General features: G+C 42.8%; 1 pseudogene; it reads left to right on the forward strand.

Annotated features, from left to right (window-relative positions):
- Window positions 1–5,138, forward strand: part of LOC131419877 (elongation factor 2-like) — a 98,631-nt pseudogene extending 93,493 nt beyond the window's left edge.
- Window positions 5,139–8,931: the final 3,793 nt, after the last annotated feature.

Consider the following 8,931-nt stretch of genomic DNA (forward strand, 5'->3'; position numbering starts at 1 on the left):
GAGTTCTCTCAGAAAGTGTGCTAGAAAATGACAGATTAGGGATTCAAACTCAGGTCTATTTCTACAAACCATGCTCTTTCCATTACACACATAAAGGTGGATTCCCTCACTGCGCTACAATGAATAAATGACTAGTGTTTTCTAAAACAACTCAAGTTCAGTGAACCAAAGGATGCCATATTGGGATGAGCCACAAAAGTACTTAAGTTCAATCCTCATCTGATATGTGAGTCATCCCCTCAACACTCCCCACAAGGATCACTTAACCTTCATTTAGTTACCTTTAAAGACAAAAAACTCTCTTCCTAGACATTTCAGCTTTGGACTACTCTAACAATTAGAAAATTCACTTTTATTCTGAACTGAAAATTGTCTCCTTTTACCCACCAACCACCAGTGCTAGATATAGCCCCCAAGGCCACAAAGACATTATCCCTCCTCCCTGTGATGTGACAGCCTTCCTATGCGTCATCCACTCCCAGTGCCCTATTCAGGCTTTTTTCAAGCCCAGGGTTCCTTTAACTACTCTTCCTTCCTTAAACCACTGAGTGTCCTCACCACTGGGGAGACTTCTGCTGAATGCTCCAGTCTGTGCATCTTTCAACAAGGCCAGGCATCAGCTAAGACACCAGAAGGGCCTGCCTTGACACTAAGGAGCATGATCCAGAGCAAGGCTTACTCTAGACCTACCCTAACAATGCCGATAACCAAGCCCTGGCAAGACCCTCAGAGGAGACAGAGTTTAGAAGTTGAGTCCTGACCCTGAAACCATAAAACTCCTAGAAGAAAACATACGCGGTAAGCTCCCTTACTTCAGTCTTGGCGATGATTTTTTGTATCTAACTCCAAAAGCAAAGGCAACAAAAGCAGAAATAAACAAGTGGGACCACATCAAACTAAAAAGCTTCTGCACAGCAAAAGAGATCATCAACAAAATGAAAAGGCAACCTACTGAATGGGAGAAAATATTTGCAAATCATATATCTGATAAGGAGATAATATTGAAAATATATTAAAAAGTCAAATAACTCAATAGCAAAAAAACCAAACAATCCAATTAAAAAATGGGCAGGGGATCTGAACAGACATTTTTCAAAGACATACAGATGGCTGCCAGGTACATGAAAAGATGCTCAACATCACTAATCATCAGGGAAATGCAAATCAAAACCACAATGAGATATCACCTCACACCTGTTAGAATGGCTGGCTATCATCAAAAAGACAAAAAGTAACAAGTATTGGCAAGGAAGTGGAGAAAAGAGAACCCTGTGCACTGTTGATGGGAATGTAAATTGCTGCAGCCAGTATGGAGGTTCCTTAAAAAATTAAGACTAGAACTACCATATGATCCAGCAATTCCACTTCTGGGCATTTATCTGAGGAAAATGAAAACACTAATTTGAAAAGATATTGCACCCTCATGTTCATTGCAGCATTATTTAATATAGTCAAGATATGGAAATAACCTAAGTGTCCATCAATAGATGAATGGATAAAGAGGTGGTGTATATATATACATATACCCATACATATAATGTAGATATATAATGAATATACATATATAATGTGTATGTGTATATAATGTGTATATATGTAATGTGTATATATATAATGTGTATATATACAATGTGTATATATAACGTGTATATATGATGTGTTTACATATATGATGTGTATATATAATGTATATACAGATATATTATAATGTATATATGCTGTGTAAATAATGTATATATGTATGTACATATAATGCATGTCTATATAGTGCATATACAATATATAATGTATATATAATGTAAATATATATGTATATATAATGTATGTGTATACATAATGTATGTATATAGAATGTATACAGTCTATGTATAATGTATATATACTGTATATAATGTATACATAATATATAATGTATATAATGTATGTACATATAATGTATATATACATGTCTATATATAATAAATATATAATCTATGTATATATAATATATAATATATAATGTATGTATATATAATGTGTATATATAATGTATGAATATATAATATGTATATATATAATGTATACCATATGATCTCACTTATATGTGGAATCTGAAAAACGAAACAAAACAAAAAACCAAGCTCACAGATACAGAGAATAGACTGGTGGTTGCCAGAGGGGAGGGAGGTAGGAGGGTGGGTGAAATGGGTGAAGGGAGTCAAAAGGTACAAACTTCCAGTTATAAAATAAATAAGTCATGGGGATGTAATGTACAACATGGTGACTAATACTATATTGCATATTTGAAAGTTGCTAAGAGAGTAAATCTTAAAAGTTTTCACCAAAAGAAAAAAAAATTTTGAAACTATGTATGGTGATGGATAACTAGACTTATTGTGGTGATCATTTCACAATGTATACAAATATCAAATCATATATATCATGATATAATGATATATAACATATTATATATATCATATAATACATAATTAATATTAATAATATATATCAAACTAATATAATACTTTATATCAATTACACCTTAATAAAAAATAAATTAAGGTAAAAAAAGAAGTTGAGCCTTGCTAAGTTAAAGGGGCTTGGGAAACACCCTGAGTTGGCCACAAATTTTCTCTAACAAAGCATAAGGACAACAACAAATAAAAAATTCACTGGAATGACTTAAAAGCAGATTGGAGATGGCAGAAGAATCAGTGACTCTGGAGACAGATCAACAAAAATTATCTTAAGATCATACAGAAAAAAAATAAAAGAGCCTCTAGACCTGTGGGACAATATGAAATTGTCTAACATATGTGTAATTGGAGTCCCAGAAGGAATAGAGAGTGAGAACAAGACAGGAAAAGTATTTGAAGAATTAATAGCCAAAAATGTCCCAAGTGTCATTAGAGAGCTTTGGAGTTATGAGTTGCACCTAGAATGGAAGAGATGCTCCAGAACACATATTTGGAAAAGCTAAGCTCTTGGATTTTTCAAGGAGATATCAAGTGGTAGAAAAGGGGGTTTGGTGGGAGTACCATCAGTTGTTGATGAAAAAAAGGACTTGTATATACAAAATCAAAGAAATAGCACTTAAGCCAACTGAAGTGCCAAAGCTTCAGTCAGCCTGAACTTCGACAGAAGGATGCAACAGCTACTGAGTACCTACCCTGGGCTGGATCTTTTATATGCATTCACTCAATCATTATGAAAACCCCGTGACACAGGTATTATTTATTATCCCCCATTTTCCAGATGATATCACTGAGACAAGGGGGGGTTCAGTAGCTTGTCCAAGGCTGCACATCTAATAAGGAGTGGAGTTGAGATTCAAACCCAATGCTGATTCCAAAATCTATTCTCCTAACAACTATGCCATCCTGCCTCCCTCTAGGTTGCACACTGACCATGTCTCTTCCCCTTCAAGGAAGCCCTAGATTCCCCTCATATACAGAGGCTGGGGGTGGCATGGCACATAGCCCAGAACCCACGGCTGTGGGAGAAGAGGATTTACCTTGTCTGGAGCTCTCACAGTGCACAGGGCCACTTCAGGACTTCCAAAGGCTGCTGAAACTCAAAGAACCCATGTTTATGACATACGGGCCTTTAGAGTGTGCATTTCCAAAAGCTCTCTGGATCTTTAACTAATTAAAAATTTAGAGTTCAAGACAAGCATCTAAATCAAAAACAACCAGCTGAATATAATTCTTGGTCTTGAACACTGGCTGTATGATGACTACCACGCAGGACAACCACATGATGTGAAGCCAGAAACCACATCATAAAGATGCCTGCATTTGAGGACAGTACACAGGCTGCACTGATGCCCAAGTGCTGTGGATAAGCAGATGCCCAAGAGTGAACAAAGTTTCAAATCAATTCAACAAGAATTTGTCGAGCATCTACTATATTTCAGACACTATGTGTTTATACTGCCAGGATAAACATAAACAGTGCCGGCCATCAAAAGTCTGTCTGGCGTTACGTAGAGCCCATCGAAGATGTGGCTTGCAGGAATACCGTGGGCCTGGTGGGCGTGGACCAGTTCCTGGTGAAGACCCGCACCATCACCCCCTTCGAGCACGCCCACAACATTTCAGTGCTGAAGTTCAGCGTGAACCCCGTCATCAGGGTCGCCGTGGAGGCCTAGAACCCTGCCGACCTGCCCGAGCTGGTGGAGGGGCTGAAGCGGCTGGCCACGTTGGACCCCACGGTGTAGTGCATCACCGAGGAGTCTGGGGAGCACATCATTGCGGGGGCCGGGGACTGCACCTGGAGATCTGCCTGAAGGACCTGGAGGAGGGCCACACCTGCATTCTCGTCGAGAAATCCGACTCAGTCATCTCGTAACACGAGAGGTCAGCGAGGTGTCGAAATTGCTGTCTGTCTTATTCCCCCAACAAGCACAATCAGTTGTATATGAAGGCGCGGCCCTTCCCCGACGGCCTGGTGGAGGACACTGACGAGGGCAAGGTGTCCGCCCGCCAGGGGCTCAAGCAGGGGGCCCACTATCTGGCCGAGAAGAACGAGTGGGACGTGGCCTAGGCCCACAGATCTGGTGCTTTGGGTCCTCCAGCACCGGCCCCAACATCCTTACTGATGTCACCAAGGTCGCGCAATACCTCAAAGAACAAAAGACAGCGTGGTAGCCGAGAGGGCGCTGTGTGAGGAGACCGCACCCGGCGTGCGCTTCGACGTCCACGACGTTTCGACGTCCACGACGTGACGCTGCACGGAGACGCCATCCAGACGCTCCCCACGGCCGGCGCTGCCTGTACGCCAGGGGGTGACAGCCGGCATCGGCTCAGGGAGCCCGCCTCCCTGTGGAGAGCCAGTGTCTGGAACAAGTGGCTCCCGGTGTCCTGAACAGGAAGCAGGGGCCCGTCTTGGAGGAGTCCCAGGTGGCCTGCACCCCTATGTGTGTCGGGAAGGCCTGCCTGCCTCTCCATCAACGAGCCATATTTGGCTTCACCGCCGACCTGAGGTCTCACACCGGGGGCCAGGCCTTCCTCAGGGCGTGTTTGACCACCGGAAGGCCCTGCCCGGGGACCCCCTTCGACGACACTAGCCGCCCCAGCCAGCTCTTGGCGGAGACGGGCAAGCACAGAGGCCTGAAGGAGGGCATCTCAGCCCCTGAAAACTTCGTGGTCAGACTGTAGGCAGCTCTCCCCGCAACCCCAGCCGCCCTGAGCCGACTCGGCGCAGCACCCGCGTCAGCCGAGGATCGACCACAGCAACAGGCCCTCGCGTTCTCCTCAGGACGCCTCGCGAGACCGTCCAGATACAGGGCGGCTGCGCCTGACAGGTTTCTGGGGCCCACTCCGTGCCGTCGCTCAACGTGAACACTTGATGCCATTTCTTTGGATATTTATCTCAAGATTTCGGAGGCAACAGAAATGCCCTTGCCGCAGGTACTTATTTGGCCAGGGCGGGGGGTGGAAATAGGGGGTTTGGGGTGGGGGAGGGGATGTGACACGCAATACTTTTTTTTCCACTTCTTCAGAGGGAAGCTCAAACGTCCAAAAAAATTTTGAACATGTTAAGAGGATTATTTGAGTAAATGGGCTGTAGTGGATTTTCCACAAAGAAGGAGGAAGCAACAAGTGGTAGACATTTCTCTTTGGACAGAAACTAGAAGGCAGGAAATATCGTGTGGTGTCACCATGAGCACCTGCAGCTGTATTGTCATTGGAAAATAAGTTTGATATGGTAGTGACAAAAAAAAAAATCTGTCTGGGGTAGAGAGATAAGTAAATAGGTAACATAGCGTGATGCGTGAAACAACTGACACATACAGAAGGTTCTAGGGTAGCACAGAGAAGGGAGTGATGAACTCAGTGTAGGGACGAAGGAGTAATTCATTGATTCATTCCATAAACATTTCCTGAACACATGCTATGTGCTGGAACGGGCCCAAACCCGGACAAATACATTTTCTAGCGGAGAGGAAAAGAGAGACATTTCAGGCAGAGGAGACCATGTACATGTACAGATGCCTGAAGGATCATGGTGTGTATGAAGAGCTGTAAGACGTTCCAAGTTGTGGAGAATAAAATTTGGAGGAGAAAAGCAGCAGATGTGGCTGAAGTATGCAGTAATTCATACTACATATTGAGCACAATAATTGATAATATGTATAGGCTGCAATAATTCATACTATGTGCAGGAAATAGCATAAGTAAGTTTTGTGGAGGTTCAAACCCCAGACAGTGTTGTCTATATTAGGTGCTTGATAAAAGTCTTAAACTGCTAGTAGCGTTGACATGCTTATACCCATGGGAGTGCCTGACCCCTCTGGCCTCAGCCTGCGACCCTCTTGAGAGTGTGGGGGGTCACTGGAGTCAGGGAATCACCTTACTCTCCCTCAGGCTGGTGGTGGCTCTTCCCCACCCAGCTGTCCACCAAGGGACAGGATCAGTGCCATCAGATATAACATGGCTACCTCTCCTTATACTAACTTGCCCGCCTTCCCTGAACTCCACTGGGAGAAGATTTAGGTCATTCTTTTCCTGAAAGATTTGTGTACGACCCAAAGCAGTAGAGAGTTGGGGGCAGAAACAGAAATTGTGCCTTGTAAAAAAAAAAAAATAGTTAACATTCTTCGTATGTCTCAGAAGGAGAACAAGTCATCCATGTTTGGGGACTTTTAGAGTGTGTCTCCGTGAAGGCTTGCTCGCCTCCTAACTCTTCCTCTGTCTCCTTAACGTCTTGTCTTCTCCTCCTCTATTTGGGCCCCACTCCTCTCTGTCTATCTCCCCTTCCCCTTTCTGTCACTCCCTACTATTCCTGCCAGGATGTAGAACCCTGATTCCAGCCACTTGTTGAGTCTGGAATATTCTGCAACCTCAGGTTTCAGTTGAATGCCAGTGGAGGCTTTCTCTGATCCTCCTTCCGTAAATCCCTTCTGAAGGGTGCATTCTCCTGTGGAAGGGACCTGCCATGAGGGTGCTTCACCAACAATAGGCCTGCCTCTAGTTTGCCTTCTGACATTCCTTAAAGACAAACAAACTACGTCTGTGAGAGAAGTAGTTTCTTCCAAAGATTACCTTGTCTAGTCTATATAAGGAGTGTGTTCTCTGATTAATATAGCTTTAACCCTGCTCTTTTTAAATTAGTAACACTAGACCTCTCTCCTGGCCTGGTTTTCATTAAGGCTTTCTACGTTAACTGCAAATCATTCTGCCTGGGTCACCCGAGACAATGAGACCCAATGTACTCAAATAGTTTCTTCCTCATTGCCAGGTTTCTTCCTGATAAAAGTCTAAGAGGGGTGTGTGTGTGTGTGTGTGTTTGTGTGTGTGTTGGGGCAGGGTACGGTGAGGTGTTCACTTTATTCCACCAGATATGTCAATATTTATTTGCAATTTGAAAAATAATCACATTTCTCCATCTCCATTGAGAACAGAAAAACCAGAAAGAGGCTTGCATTGTCAAAAAGGTTTCAGTAAAGCACTTAGCACAAGGAAACACACATCCAATCCCTGGAGGCTATGATTATTCTTACAAAAGGTGCGTCTCCCCAGGGGCCTTAGGATATGCTGGTCTAGGTAGAACCTACCTCCTCCCTGGCTTAGCGGGGGTTTGTGACCCCTCTTGGGGAAGGGAGATTGAAATCAGTTACCTCTCGGTACAGTCAGGAACCTCAGATTCTAAGAGGGAACGTGGTTGCAGCTTTTTCTTTTTTTTTTTAATCTGGTCCAGGTCTTTAATATGTTTTCTTCTCCCACCCAGATCACCCCCCAAATGCAACATCCTTTTGAAGTATTAAAACTAAGGCAGGAAGGACACACGATTTATGATATCCTTTTGTTTCTGGGTGAGTTAATCATTTATTTCTGCTGTCATCAGAGGGAGCACCTCAAAGCAGCCCCAGTCTCCGAGTCAATACTACCAGTGCTTATAGTGACAAGTGGACACACAGGAGTATACAGGACATCACTTGCCGGAGTGGAATAACAGGAAAAAAACCCAGAACTACTTTAGGTTACTGTTCTTCCTGAATCACTGCTTCTGTTGTATTCCCTACATATTGGAGCTTAATTTGTTTTTAAAAGTGAGAAAGTTTTCCTTAATCCAGCATTCCTACTTCGGGGAATTTGGTAGAAATAAAATCACCTTTGCATAATGGTATGTGTAAAAATTGTTTAATGTGGCATTATTTATAGGATCAAATTTAAAAAGTAAATTTTTCTTTCTTTTACTTTAGTTTGCTGGTTGCTATGAGTGCATGTTATCCTTTTAGATTTTGAAATGATAGTTAATATATAACATGATTTGCTTTAAGAGTGAGGATAGCAGAGGTGATCGGGGAAAAAAAAACACTTCAAGATGATATTATGACCCAGTGGACTAGTTATTATTTATTGTATAACTTGGCTGTTCAACAAGAGGCTAATGTATACCAGAACTGGCATCAGGAAATATTTGCTACCCTGAAAGTCTGTTTTCCTTTGGACAAGGAAGCAGTTTCTTTGGTCAATAATTCAGAACCTCAGGAAAACAATTTCAAACCAAACTGTCATGCTACCAGCTCCCAGCATATTTATGCTACGAGCATATTCAGTTCAGGTGGCAGAGATTTATTAGGCAACTATTATGTGTCACACAGGGTGCTGGGTAAGATGTGGAGCTATGCAAGTGAATGAGATGTCTCAGCTCTCAAGATACTCCGTCTAGTTGGTTGGAGATGGGGAGGGTGCAGATGCATAAATGAGGATAATGGCAAAGGTGCAAATATACTTTTATGGAGAAAAGAGTATCATTGGTCACTGGACCTGCAGGAATAAAGGCATGAGGATGTATGGGTAAGCCTGTGAACATTTGGTATTATCAAGGTAAGAAGTGTAAGATAAGGAGAGGTGGTAGATTCGACTGGGAAGACTAGTCGTGGCCAGACCACAGAAGACCTTGCATGGTATTCTATAGGACTCGGAATTTTTTCCTGTAAGCAAT

Source organism: Diceros bicornis, chromosome 22, assembly GCF_020826845.1.
Source record: "Diceros bicornis minor isolate mBicDic1 chromosome 22, mDicBic1.mat.cur, whole genome shotgun sequence".
Lineage (NCBI taxonomy): Eukaryota > Metazoa > Chordata > Mammalia > Perissodactyla > Rhinocerotidae > Diceros > Diceros bicornis.